Source organism: Pavona decussata, unplaced genomic scaffold (assembly GCF_977016875.1).
Source record: "Pavona decussata unplaced genomic scaffold, jaPavDecu1.1 SCAFFOLD_391, whole genome shotgun sequence".
Taxonomy (NCBI): Eukaryota; Metazoa; Cnidaria; class Anthozoa; order Scleractinia; family Agariciidae; genus Pavona; species Pavona decussata.
Window position 1 is genome coordinate 1,211,400 of NW_028145763.1, and position 12,511 is coordinate 1,223,910.

The following is a 12,511-nucleotide window of genomic DNA, read 5'->3' on the forward strand; positions in this document are numbered from 1 at the left end:
TTTGGTTGTGTTTGTATCCTTTCATTATTATATAGCCATCTTGATGTGTGAAGTCAACAAGAGAAAGTATCATCGCTTATTGCGATGGAGCGACAATAAACTCAAATGACTTACCATCGGACCACTTCTTTTCGACTTGAAGATCGTTTAAAATGGAGATGAGTTTGATTTTCTTTGAATTTCGAAACGGTTTTTTTGTTTCGAGCTGTCGCTTCGAGGTCCGTTCGCAGGATTTACTTGAAGCGAAAGCGCTCGTGAATCAATTCGACTCTGTTTATGGCATAAGTCACGTAATAAAATGTTACGCTTTTTTTAATTCACGTGACGTTAGGTTTGACTATGTTGGGTGAAAAACACACGGGAAACGTGTGTCCTGACATGCTGAAAACAACAACAACAAAAAAAACAAATTAAAAACAATGAAATCTTTACCAAAGTGTGGACAGGACCGATGATTTATAGCCGAATGTTTTTATCATCTATACACGCCAAAAGGACTGAGCCACAAAGAAAGCCTTGCTAAAGTATGATACTCTGCATTTTAATGAGGTGAAACCTAGGGGAACACTTTTCTTGTTAGAACCACTAACTATTAACGCCTTGCTTTTCGCCTTCGTGCAAAAGTCACTACGGTCTCATCGCTGACTGTTCTCTTGAGGATGGGACAAAACAATGTTATCAGCCAGAAAAAAATCACTCCTCACTGCTGACATGCGCATCCTTGACAAAAAATAAAAAATAATAAAAGGAAAAAAAAACTAGTACATTTCTTCGTTTTTTATTTTTTGTTATTATTATTGTCATTTGCTTCATATTTTATACTGTTAATCAATTTAGTTTAACATAGTTCTGCTATTGTGCAAATATTTGTCAGCTATATAAATAAATACCTGAAGAAGGCTGGTTTGGCCAGCCGAAATATAGTAACCTTTAAACCGTAATTCTACGTTGTATCGGTCTCTGCTTCTAGATACCCGGCATAGTAAATCGAACCCAATCGAACTAAAATTCAATCGAACTCAATCGAACTCAATCGAACTCAATCGAACTCAATCCGTGGATTGAGTTCGATTGAGTTCGGCAATCGAACAAAATCGAACTCACCGAAAAGAAAAAAAATCAATCGAACCAAATCGAACGAATTCGTGATTTGTGTAAAACAGGAAAACATTGAAAATCCCTAACCATCTTGGAAGCTCGAGTTACTTCAGTCCGGAGTGTAGCGCACGTGTTTTACGTAAACGAAGAAATTACGCAGAAATGGCTTCAGATGCGCTGTGGATTGTAAGCTTCAAATGCGTAGTAAAAAGGCTACCAGGAATGCCGCTTTGACGTCAAGGATGGTGAAGTTTTTTAGTACATTGCTTGTATTTTTGCATAAAAGTAACCCTTCGATTTGTCATTCAGCTCAGTTGTAAGTTAGCTAAAAAAGAAAAGGGTACGACAATTTCGGAAAACGCCCGCGGGAATAATGATAGCTTTGTTCTGTTCTGTTCTGTTTTCTTAACTGCCGTGGACAGTTTATAAATGGGGTTTCTGTTATTGAATAAATTGTAACAAAGCACAAGAAAAACCTGCTTTGATGGGCTTGGTTTTTGCTTGCTTTGTGTAGGTTTACCAGAGCCAATCGAACTCAATCAATTAAATTGTGTTCGATTGAGTTCGGAAACCGAACTCAATCGAACACAATCAGATGGATTTAGTTCGATTGAGTTCGATTTGTTCGATTGAATTCGATTTGTTCGGAAATCGAACTCACTGAAAGTCTGGTGTTCGATTTCGTTCGATTGAGTTCGATTTTCGAACGTTCGATTTACTATGCCGGGTAGATAGGATCTGAGCTATGCTGACATGCGAAGGAATATACCATGTTTACTGAATCGCGCACTTTGGTTTTCGGACAACCAAAACTGATAACAGGGGCACCCAACTTTCATGATATGGAAAATTTAAGGCCTATTGTTTTCGGATTGATGAAAATGTCGTTTCGGGGAAAAATGGTCAGCTAAGATTTACGGAAAGGAAATAAGACCTAAGGTTTTCGAGAAATGGACAAAAATGCCCTAGTAATTTCGAAAAGACTGAAGTTCCCCTAGAATGGCCGAACAGATAAAAATATTATAGCGCAGCCTAAAATGAACCTACAGAACTTTAAAGGCACTCCAGATAACCTAAAATAGCGTTTCAAAGGATCTAAGAGAAAACTGTCGTTGGGTGCCCCTGCTGATAACTCTTCAGGTCGCTCTAGGACGTCGACCCTTGCAGCATCTTGGTTGATAGAGCGCCGGTATGTGGGCCTTCCATGACGATGTAAAGATATTTGCCTTTGCTTGCTTCACAGTCAATGCAAACTCCTCTTTAAGTTCGTTTAGCACATCAACGGTGTGCTGCGACATCAGAATGTTTATCACTAGAGAGCTGGCGACGCAGCGTGTCTGGTGAACGTGTTGCGCGGGACAGGGCGCCTGTCTCATTTGGTGTTATTTCTTGGCATGTACCTGACAGGAGCCACCCCTTGTCCACCATCAAAGTTCGTCCGCTCGCATTTTCCAATGAGCGTTTTAGCTGAGATCTAATAGGGCTGACGTCTGTAGATGCCAAGTATGAATTTAGTGCGTCTATAGGCCTAAATGTAGCTCCTGATGTAATATAATAAAGTTATTTTATGTTCTGAATCTGAACTGTGCAAAAGGACAAGCCTTTCACACCTAAATTTTAACTCTTACTATCGTTTCACACATACCCTGTACTATGAGTAGAACCCCCCCCCCCCCCTCCCCTAATCCCCTCGGCTCGATCCAATGCTTGCAGTTTCTCGTACTGTTTTTGCTGTCGCCTCGGTAGCTTCCGCAATAGGCCTGCGGTCACGGCATATACCTATGCAAAAGATTGCTAAGCTCACTTATTGATTTATGTAGTGATTAGTTCAAAGTTGAAAACACCAGCGACGAAAAAGACAAATACTAGTCACGTTTGGGTTATACCCCCACGCAGTCGCTTTTAGGGGAGCAGGTAATACGATGTCCCCTAAAATGATGACTGGGTCCAGGCTACGTTTGGATTGCACTGTTTCCAAACTAAATTGCCCCATTCATTCGCAAATCAGTTACAGAGGAGGCCAGCGTATATGACAAAATTAAGGTGTACTCAGTACACCAGTTTCAAGTTGTCGCAATAAAGCTAAGGACTCCGACTTGCCTATCCCACGGTCTGCTTTTCTCACCTTGTCAGTATTGCAGTATGTTAAGAGAGCCCATGCAGATCTCGTCATTGGTTAGCACTGGCTCTGCACCGGCCAATTTCCCACTGAGATGGGATAGGTTAGACTTTCTCAAAGTCCGTTTTCGTGGGAGTCCAGTCAGGCGCTCGGCTCACGACTCCGTCGCCTTGTTGGTCACTCTTTCGGTGCATAAGAAGACGACTTGTGGCAAGTCTATAATGGTCTACACAGAAATGTAGCCGAAGAGAGAATCACGCGCGCGCTAAGATAAGCTCAACTTCGGAGTAAACATGACTTATTCAAACACTGCTAGTGTTGTCCCGAAACGTGTTTGTCCTGAGAAATTTCACGAGGTATGCATTAAATTTAATGAATTAAATTAAATTAAATTAAATTTTGTATATTTGGTAATTGTTTCAATCAGAACAACGGCAGTGTTCATAAGAACACAACAGATCATTGTAACTAAAATAAACACATTTAAAAAAAAGTGCTACAGATCAGAGAAAATTAACGATTAAACAGAAAACTGAACTTTTTTAAAGATCTTATTAACGAAGAATTGATTCACCCAACCCTTTTTCAGGTACTGTTATCATCAGTGATCACGGAACTCTTTGTCTGTCTGTATATCTTTTATCTTGTTTATAGCTGTTATTTATGTTGGCAAACCGACACATGCGAAAAGAACGAACGTCATTCTGGTTGAGAAACTGAAAAAGTTCTCGTTAATTCAAAATTTTCTTATATCACCTTCTACCGGTATCTGTTCAATTTCCTCTCGTTAAAACATCATTCAAGTAATTATCTTTGCTGAATAAACCATTCACGCACACGCCATGACCGTCGTGAAATAAACAACCTGAATCGATCACTCAGTGTTCACGGAGAAATTCAAAAGCCGCGTTAATGCGTGAACAGTCACGTTTGCATGTTCAAATAACTTTAAAGGAACTAGTTTCAGGCGCCCTGATGTTTGGATTTTTTTTTTTTTTTCGATTTTGGCCGGCCATATGTAAGAAAAACCAATCAAGCCGTTGCGTGACCGAAACAAGTACAGTCAAAAACAGTCGAAGACGGAAGATTATAAAGTCCGGCGGTTTCTGAAATGACTGTGGAGAACTTTTAAATTAGATATTGCTGTTAATATTTTCTATGAGCCGACAGGGTTTTGTTACCGTCAAAGGATTTTTGCCCCTTCAATTGGCATTTGCCAAGTGACGTGAATGCGATAGCAGAAGTCATTAGTCACTGAAGGAGATCAATTATCAACCCTTCGAGCTATGATGGCTTTGTGTGGTACATTAAGCCAAGAATCTGATACTTAGATGACATCTTATGAAGGTGAGCTAAATATGAGCTTTCTGTTGTTTGGTCCATCGTAATATTGAGGGAAACAAGAAAAAAAATAAAGTCTTAGTTGATTTTGACAGAAACAGCATGTGTATCGCTTACAGTTCTTGTCAGATAATGTTGCAATTATCGGGATTTTGAGAGCGTTACTTCTCAGCGCTGATAGAAAGCCCGAAACTGATTTTTAAACCTGGTTTTAGAACGGCATTTCGTCAATCAAGAATTCTAAATTTCAAGTGATTCGGTGTTTTACCGGGTAGGGAAACTCTCTCCTGAAAAAGTGCGCCAAATTGAGAATTTCGACTGAGCCAATTTTAGTAACTTTCGATACCTTCCCCATGACCTTCAAAACTAAAGCAGAGATCTATTATTGGCCTCAAACGATTCGTAATCACTTCAACTGCACATTTCCAAGCTTAAAATGAGTTTTTTTTTTTATCGATGCGAATTAAACAGAGCGAAGTTGGGAGAAGGTATGGGACACGTCTACTTTGGGTGCTTTTATAGACACTTGGGCCCGAACAGATTTTATTCAGTTTTTCTGGGTTAAAAAAAGAATTCCGAGAAATCAACACCACCACATTACAAGAACTACCATAGGGTATCCTTAGTCAATTTGTGAAGGACTTTCACTTTTTATCATGTGCCACCCCTCGCTCGGTGTTAGTAGACATTCCCTCTTAAGACCCCCTAAAATCTGAGGAAGACACAAATCCAAGAGGATTGCCTAAGAGTTTCAATCTCAGATCGTGTGTTCGAACCTCGAATTCCCACTAGCTGACGAAATTCAAAAAAGGCGAATGATTTACCGAAAAATCGTGTCTCAACAACTTTAACAAAAAACTGAAAATCACTAAGAATCGACCCTAAATGCATGAAAGAATTTTTACTGACAGCGGATTCAAATGGAAACAAGGCCGTGAATAGCAGCCTCAAATAGTGATTATCAACCCCCCATTCTACATAGCTACTACATGAAAACCGACTAACAAAAACAACTTTTCAGGGAAATTACTTCAAAGGTCATATTTTATATTTTCCAGTCTCTGAAACGGCTTGTCAGTGAAAAATATCGCTTGCTGGCTTTAATTTTTAATATTGTTTGGAGACTTTGAGTAGTTGGCTTTCGAAGGCAAAAAAAGAAAAAACCTTTCTAGCTATGGCCCTAGCGGTATTCGAATCCGAGACTTTCGGCACGAGAGCGCTGTGCCATAGATCGGACCAGTACTTTGGCCCGACCAATTTCACTTATTTAATCATCGCTTTGTTGCGTCAAACCGGTACCCTCCGGCGCACCGATTTTAACACTAAATTGTAACGGACAAAATTTAATTTGCATTGAAAAAACAAAAAATGATCAAGGAATGGTAAAGAAAAATCGTTTTTACCTTTAGAGTTATTCCATTGAATTGCATTGCGCATTCTTACTGCGTGTAATTTCGTGCGGCATTGGCGCGCGCGTTGAAAGCATATGGGTCAGTTATTAAAAGACAGTTTAGGCGGTGTTTAACAAAACCTCGTTCTAAGCCATTTTCAACTTTGCCAACAGTCATATCTAAACATTGTCTGCTGCTGACGGTAACAAGAAGGGTTGCACCCCAGACTAGAAAACTATTTATCTACGTAAAATAAACCACTAATAAACAGATTTGGAGGCCCACTGATTGTCTTAAGCCGCGGCCTAAGTTAGACTCTGTTGAAATAACTGGCCCATAGTCTGCTTTTTGAAATGATGAGCCTAGTCAATAACTAAATGGCTATTTCCTTCTAAACAAGCATGACAACCTATCTCGTTATTTTAACTTAGCTATTGAGTATGTTTAAATTTTTTTAGAAAAAATTGACGACAGAAAAATGAGTTATTGCTGAGAAATACGAGTTTTCCCACCACTCGTTAGCATAAATAGTGATACTGAGAACTCGCACGCAAAAAACGTTTTAAGTCGATACTGCTTCACATTTTGCTTCCCTGCCAAGAAATTCACCTTAAGCTGCCGATTATGCTTCATACATTCCACGTAGAACGTTTTTCTAAGTTCTGCTTTATCTATGTAACTTCTGTTACGCGGGAGTCACCTTAAGATTGCGTGACCTTATTCTTAATCTGAAACTTGAATGCCCCGGATAAACGGAAGAGTCTGTAGATTTCTCATTTTAGGTAAATTGGGGAATTTCTCAACAACAAATCTCCAATTGAAGCTCGTAAGCAGACAACGTTTAACCGAATCCAAAGGTTCATAATGGTTGATAATTTTTACTTAAAACCTTTTAGAGCTATTTTGAAGCTATAATGGAAGTAATTATTGACAAATGGCACACGCTGTTAGAAAGATAATTGCGTCAACTACATTGAGAAATAGTGCACATTCCTCAAACCTCTTAATCGACAATCAGCTTAATAACTTCTTTACATAGCTACTCAGTTCTCGTTCCTGAATTTTTCTAAATCGTCTATCATCGTCAAAATCACTGTAGAAATTTTAGGCAAAAGCAGACAAAACGCCTTATAGTTTTATCACAAGACCCTGAAATCCTCAAGTGTGATTGACCGTTCAAATGAACAAAATGTTGTTGTTTATTAGTTCTAAATTTTTGGATGCGCAATTTCAGCTTTCATTTTTTCTCTCTGAATATTGCATACTATACTTGATTCGTTATATCTGTGATTGCACTGTATCTTGAAAGGGGATACTTTGTCTTGATTGTTTGGCTCCTAAAAAAAGAAAGTAAATTGAAGCAAAAACTATCGCGTTTACTCACGCGTATATATAAGCCGTATTCGTGCCGCAGGCTGTATGCGGTTATGACCCTCTGTGCCCGCGTTTTAACCGCACCCTAAATGCTGGACTTTTTGCAAAACAAATAAAATATACCGATTTGCTTGTATTGCCGTATAAACTGCATTCTTAACTTTTAAACCTTTTGCTGCTCTTTTTTCCAATTCATGTGGCTTAACCGTGAATAAATATGACAATCCTTTACGTGCTTCTTAATGTAAAATTAGTTTCTCTACCTCTACTTGCATTGCTTCCCCAGTTACGAAGGCAATCATCTTTGTTTCTTGCTTGAATCTGACAGTTAAAAGTTCTTCCATCCTCTATAGAAAGAAAAAATATATATCGATCACTAAATATAATAAGAAGGGTCTGGAACAGCGCATTGTGTTGGGTTAGCAATTTAATAGTTTTATACGCCCTATTAATGATGTATGCCACATCTAGAACTGAATTTGGTTCTTTCTTGGCTAGCTTTAAAAAGATTACAGTGCTGACGTTTCTTAAGAACTGGTTTTAAGATGAATAGCAGAATTGCAAAGCCATTCTGCAACTTGTTGTCTTTTTTTTTAGTCTCTGTACTTCCCTCTGGGTAAATCTGGGGAGAAGGATCTGCAAACGTTGGCTTGCGCACAATATTCAAGGCCCATTTTGCATCCGGGTAACTCCAAAACCTCTCAAGAAGGATTTTTATCAATCATTGCATGTATTCTTAACATTGAATCACCAAAGAGTAATAATAAATATATCTATTATAAATGATCAACTCACCTCTTAAGACAGTAATTTCTTGGTTGACGCGTCTTTCGTGTCTTCCCATCCTGCGTCTAAAATTTACCCGGAGAGAAAGAGTTAAATAGAGGGTCAGCGACTATAAGTGAAGTGGTAAGCAACATGCAGTTCTCTCTTTCAGAGGTAAAGGTGTAGAAGTGGTCGTTTGGGCCAAAATTAAAAGCTAAAGCTGATTTCTGTGACATAGAAAAAATATGTGTATTACTAGCCCCCGAAGAGATTAGAGTTCATGGTAGAGTTACCCCATACATTTTGGTCCATTTGGGCTACAACAGTCAGACTGAGCTGGTGTCCACCTGGGTACAGACAATGAGTAGAAAAGTTTCTTGTGGAAGGAAAACACACTGCGACAACGCAGACAAAAGGGACAGGATTCGTGAACCCATCAAAGGGGACCTTGTTTTCTAATTATTGCTTACAAAAAGCCGTTCGTTAATTCATCAACAATACTCGGTTCACTTCACTTCACTTCACAACGAAAACTTTGTGAATTTGGCCTCTTGTTTTAGCCAACGACCTTAGGTCAAAAGACTCCCTACGTGTTAACCACTATGCCCGGGTCTGGAAAAAAGGAGTGTACCGAAAATATCTATCCTATAATACACCTGAAAAATTATTGATTTTTGAAGACTTACTTCTTTAACTTTAATAACAAAGTCCGCTGTAACGCTTGTTGATAATTACTGCCTTGTCAAAAAATTGCCTCAAGGACGTCTGGAAGAAAAATAGCAGTCAAGTTAGACATGTTAGGTAACGTGATAATAATAATTTTTATAATAATAAAAATTATAGTCAGCGAGCTACGCATACGAGCTCCGTCATACTATTTTATTTCTAAATAGCGTATGGACGTTCTTTACTGCTATGTAATAATAATTATCAATTGAAGATGATGATGATGATGATGATGATGATGATGATGATGATGATGATGATGATATTTAAACAGGGAGTAGTGTTTCCAACAACAGATCTAAGGTCAACTAATAAAAGAAATTACTTCAATTCTGCTATAAAAGCTCACCTTCGGCGATTAAAAGAGTGCGAGTTTTCATCGTTGTTGCGTTGGAATTCCTTTAAATCTTCAATCCATTGCATTCATTGTGTCCACCCTTCAAATCGAAGATAATTTTTATTAGTCATTAAATAATTTAATGTACTAGCTCTAGAATTTGTCATTGAGATAAGCGGTACTCTAGGTTGTAATGAAACATGAACAAAACTAACTGTAGCAGGAACAAACTTTAATCATTTCGTAATGTGGTTTTGGCTGTTTAAATTGTGGATACTTTAAAACCCAACGAACATGCAGTATAGCACTTTCTTGTGGTACTATTTAACATGCTACAAAATGTGGTTTCGTCAACGATTTAAACAATACTTTCATTCTCTTTACTGATGAGTAAATACGCAAACGTTAACTAGTTCCGAGCTCTGGATGGCTCCAAATTATCAGAGCTAAATCTAGTAGAACAACAACTTGCGTAACAAAGTTTACATTAATAAAATAGAAAAAACGAAAATTACCTGGAGAAGGACGAGGCTGTTTTCGAAATTAAATTTCAAAGTTGACGAGTATTCTTTTTACCCAGCCTCCACGTGCTCGGATTTCTAGCCTTCCTTCGATGAACGACGAACATTTTGCCCTCATGTACCTTTCTCGGTGTTTTCTGCCAACATATCGGACATCGTCAAGGATTTAGCGTTGCCAAAACGCCGAAGAAAAGGTAGAAAAACGCCCTTTACGGAGCAATATTTTGTTCTTCGCTTTAACGGTCACCAGTGTAAGTCGAAGGTGAGAGATACGTTTTAGCATAAATTTGCAATTCAGATGAAAATTCAATAATTCTCGCCTTGGTTTCCAAATTTCAGATAAGGTTTGAGGGTGCGGCAAGGTACTATGTAAAAATCTATGTACCTCACGATAAATTATATTTGCAGTAAATTAATACAGTCGCTTCCACCAGGCAGCTGAATAAACTAACCAGTTTAATTAATCTCTGGGTAAAGAGAAGTTCAACGTTAAAAAATGTCACAAAAATGGTCTCCTCACTGACACATTCAAGGAAGCATTGCTGCGAACACCATATTCACAAATTACTCCTGTTTGCTTTTATGCTTCCTAAACAGTGAAGTTCACGAGACCTTTAATATCGCAGCAAAGTTCTCAAAGCAATGACAGTTAGAATGTCTCAGTCAAGGATATTGGAGAATGCAAAAGTACTATTTAATCTGTCCCCCTAGTCAACTGAAGCGAGACGCCTAAAGGCCTTAACAAAAGGTTCAGTGAATCACTTCTTGCAATGAAGGCAATACAACATGGCGAAGCACATTCATGACGGAGTTGATGGAAATGGTTCTCAATCTGGGGCGAGGCACAGTAAAGTGCCTGGAATAGCTAGGGGATAGCCTCGAATCACACAGGGGGCGAAAAGGATTGAGCCACACTTCGCGTGCACTGACTCAAAATTGGATGTCCAGAAAGAGTGGGAGCCTGTGTCCATTCTTGATAATACTCCATTATTTTACTTTAATAGAGTACAATAACACAATACAATTCATCAACTCAACTCGGAAAATTACAATAGATGAACAGAACAAAATACATTAAATGAAAATACATGTTTCAACAATAAGGATATATTAACATCAAATTAAGACAGTGAGTTAGGGCCTTCCAAAATAGCAAGGGCTATTCTAGCTAGAAGACCCTATACTAATATATAAAATACAGTTTCATGGCATTAATAATTATTAGTTTATAATAAAAGAATTAAGGTATTTCCTCATGTATTAGACTAAATTGATGTAAAACCAGTGTAAATAGAGGGCATAGAAACCTTAAGAGTTTTACAAAAATTTTAAATTGAGAGAGAATTGAGGCAAAGGCAACATTTAATTTTTAGGTAATGAATTCCAAAGACGAGTACGTACTAATAAATCTAATGGACCGTAAACGCTGAGTGGTATTAATGGAGGCTACAAAAAGATTTTCATTTCCAGATTTGCAAGTCAAATAGGAATGAATAAAAGAAGTAAATTAAGTGGTCACCCTGTATTAAGCGGTCAGTTGTCAAATGCCTGAAAATTACTTCTAATTACTGTAATTTTGACCTTTATTCAACGGTCACCTCTATTAAGAGGTCGTGCTCACCCTTTACTAAGTCCCAGCGAGCTGTTTCTATTGTTTTGACCTGTTGTAAACGCTCATTTTGAAAGGAAACCATTAACATATGGTAATAAATAGAGTGTCAGGCAATTGAATTTCTAACAAAAATAATAATGACTGTACAATCTTCGCGTTAATGTTTTACTTGACCGTATGATGTTCCCCTTTGCCATACCATTTTATTGCTGAACTTTCTTAACGAAGTTAGTAATGAGTGATTTTGCCCCGTGGCACTTTTAACATCATCTTTACTTTCGTCCACTTGAAATGGTTTAAAAGCAACTTGAATTTGACATACCTTCTACCTTCCAGTTTCTTCTTTTTCCCTCAAAAGAATAGAACATGTTTCTCTTTTCGATTTACTTGGCAAACTTTTTTCTCTCTTTGGCAAAACACAACTGAATCAAGTGATTTTTGTTTTACAACTGAAAATTTTCCTTTGTCACGTAACAAAGGAGGAGAAACGCGCGCGTGTAAATCAGCCAATCAGATTCTTTTGTAGCCACGTGATGTAAGTGCGCGCGCTGTAGTTTGAATTTAATTGCGCCCGCGTTGGTGACAAATGTACATGTCAACCTGTTGACTAACCTTTTTGCCACGTTTGCACGATAACTTGTATTTTCGACAAGGTGCTTGCAAACAGTAAGGTGTTGTTCCACAGAACGACTTATGACGCCACTGATTCTAAAATAGCACTCGGAAAATTCTTAACGAAGCAATTTGTTGCAAGTTTCGCAACGCGTTGTCGCAATAAAATCTTGCGTGAAAAGTTGTCCGCGTACTGTTTTGCGTTAAAGATATCCCGTGTGAAATTACCTTAGGTTTGCCGTGTGGAAGACCCAAGCTTTCATTAACTCGTCCAAAATCATTTTGCTTTTTGTGTTGGGAAATATTTCGAATATTTTCACAAACTCTTATTCATAGTCAAACACTCACTACTGTTTGGCAATATCACGTGAAGAAGTCTGACATACCTGAGGCTTTTTTTTTCCATTGTACTTTGAAAGAAGTCAAAGTGCTTGCAATTTTGAGATGTTTAGCCAAAACCTTTCCCTTTCCACAAAAACACGTCAAAGCCAAGATATTTTCGTTTTGCAACTGAAAATTTTCTTGGTAACTTAACAAAGGAGGAAAAAGGCGCTCGCAACTGAAATTAAGCCACCAAGGTTTATCTCTAGCTGATATGAAGCAAGCGCGCTGCAG

The 12,511-nt window shown here is 38.2% G+C and overlaps 1 protein-coding gene across 1 annotated transcript in view; it reads right to left on the minus strand.

Annotated features, from left to right (window-relative positions):
• The window catches only part of LOC146451271 (trace amine-associated receptor 8a-like), a 46,125-nt gene extending 38,521 nt beyond the window's left edge, over positions 1–7,604 (minus strand). The window contains exon 1 of the mRNA XM_085099443.1: positions 7,587–7,604. The gene's annotated coding sequence lies outside the window, so the exon portion shown is untranslated. The remainder of the gene's footprint in view (positions 1–7,586) is intronic.
• Positions 7,605–12,511: the final 4,907 nt, after the last annotated feature.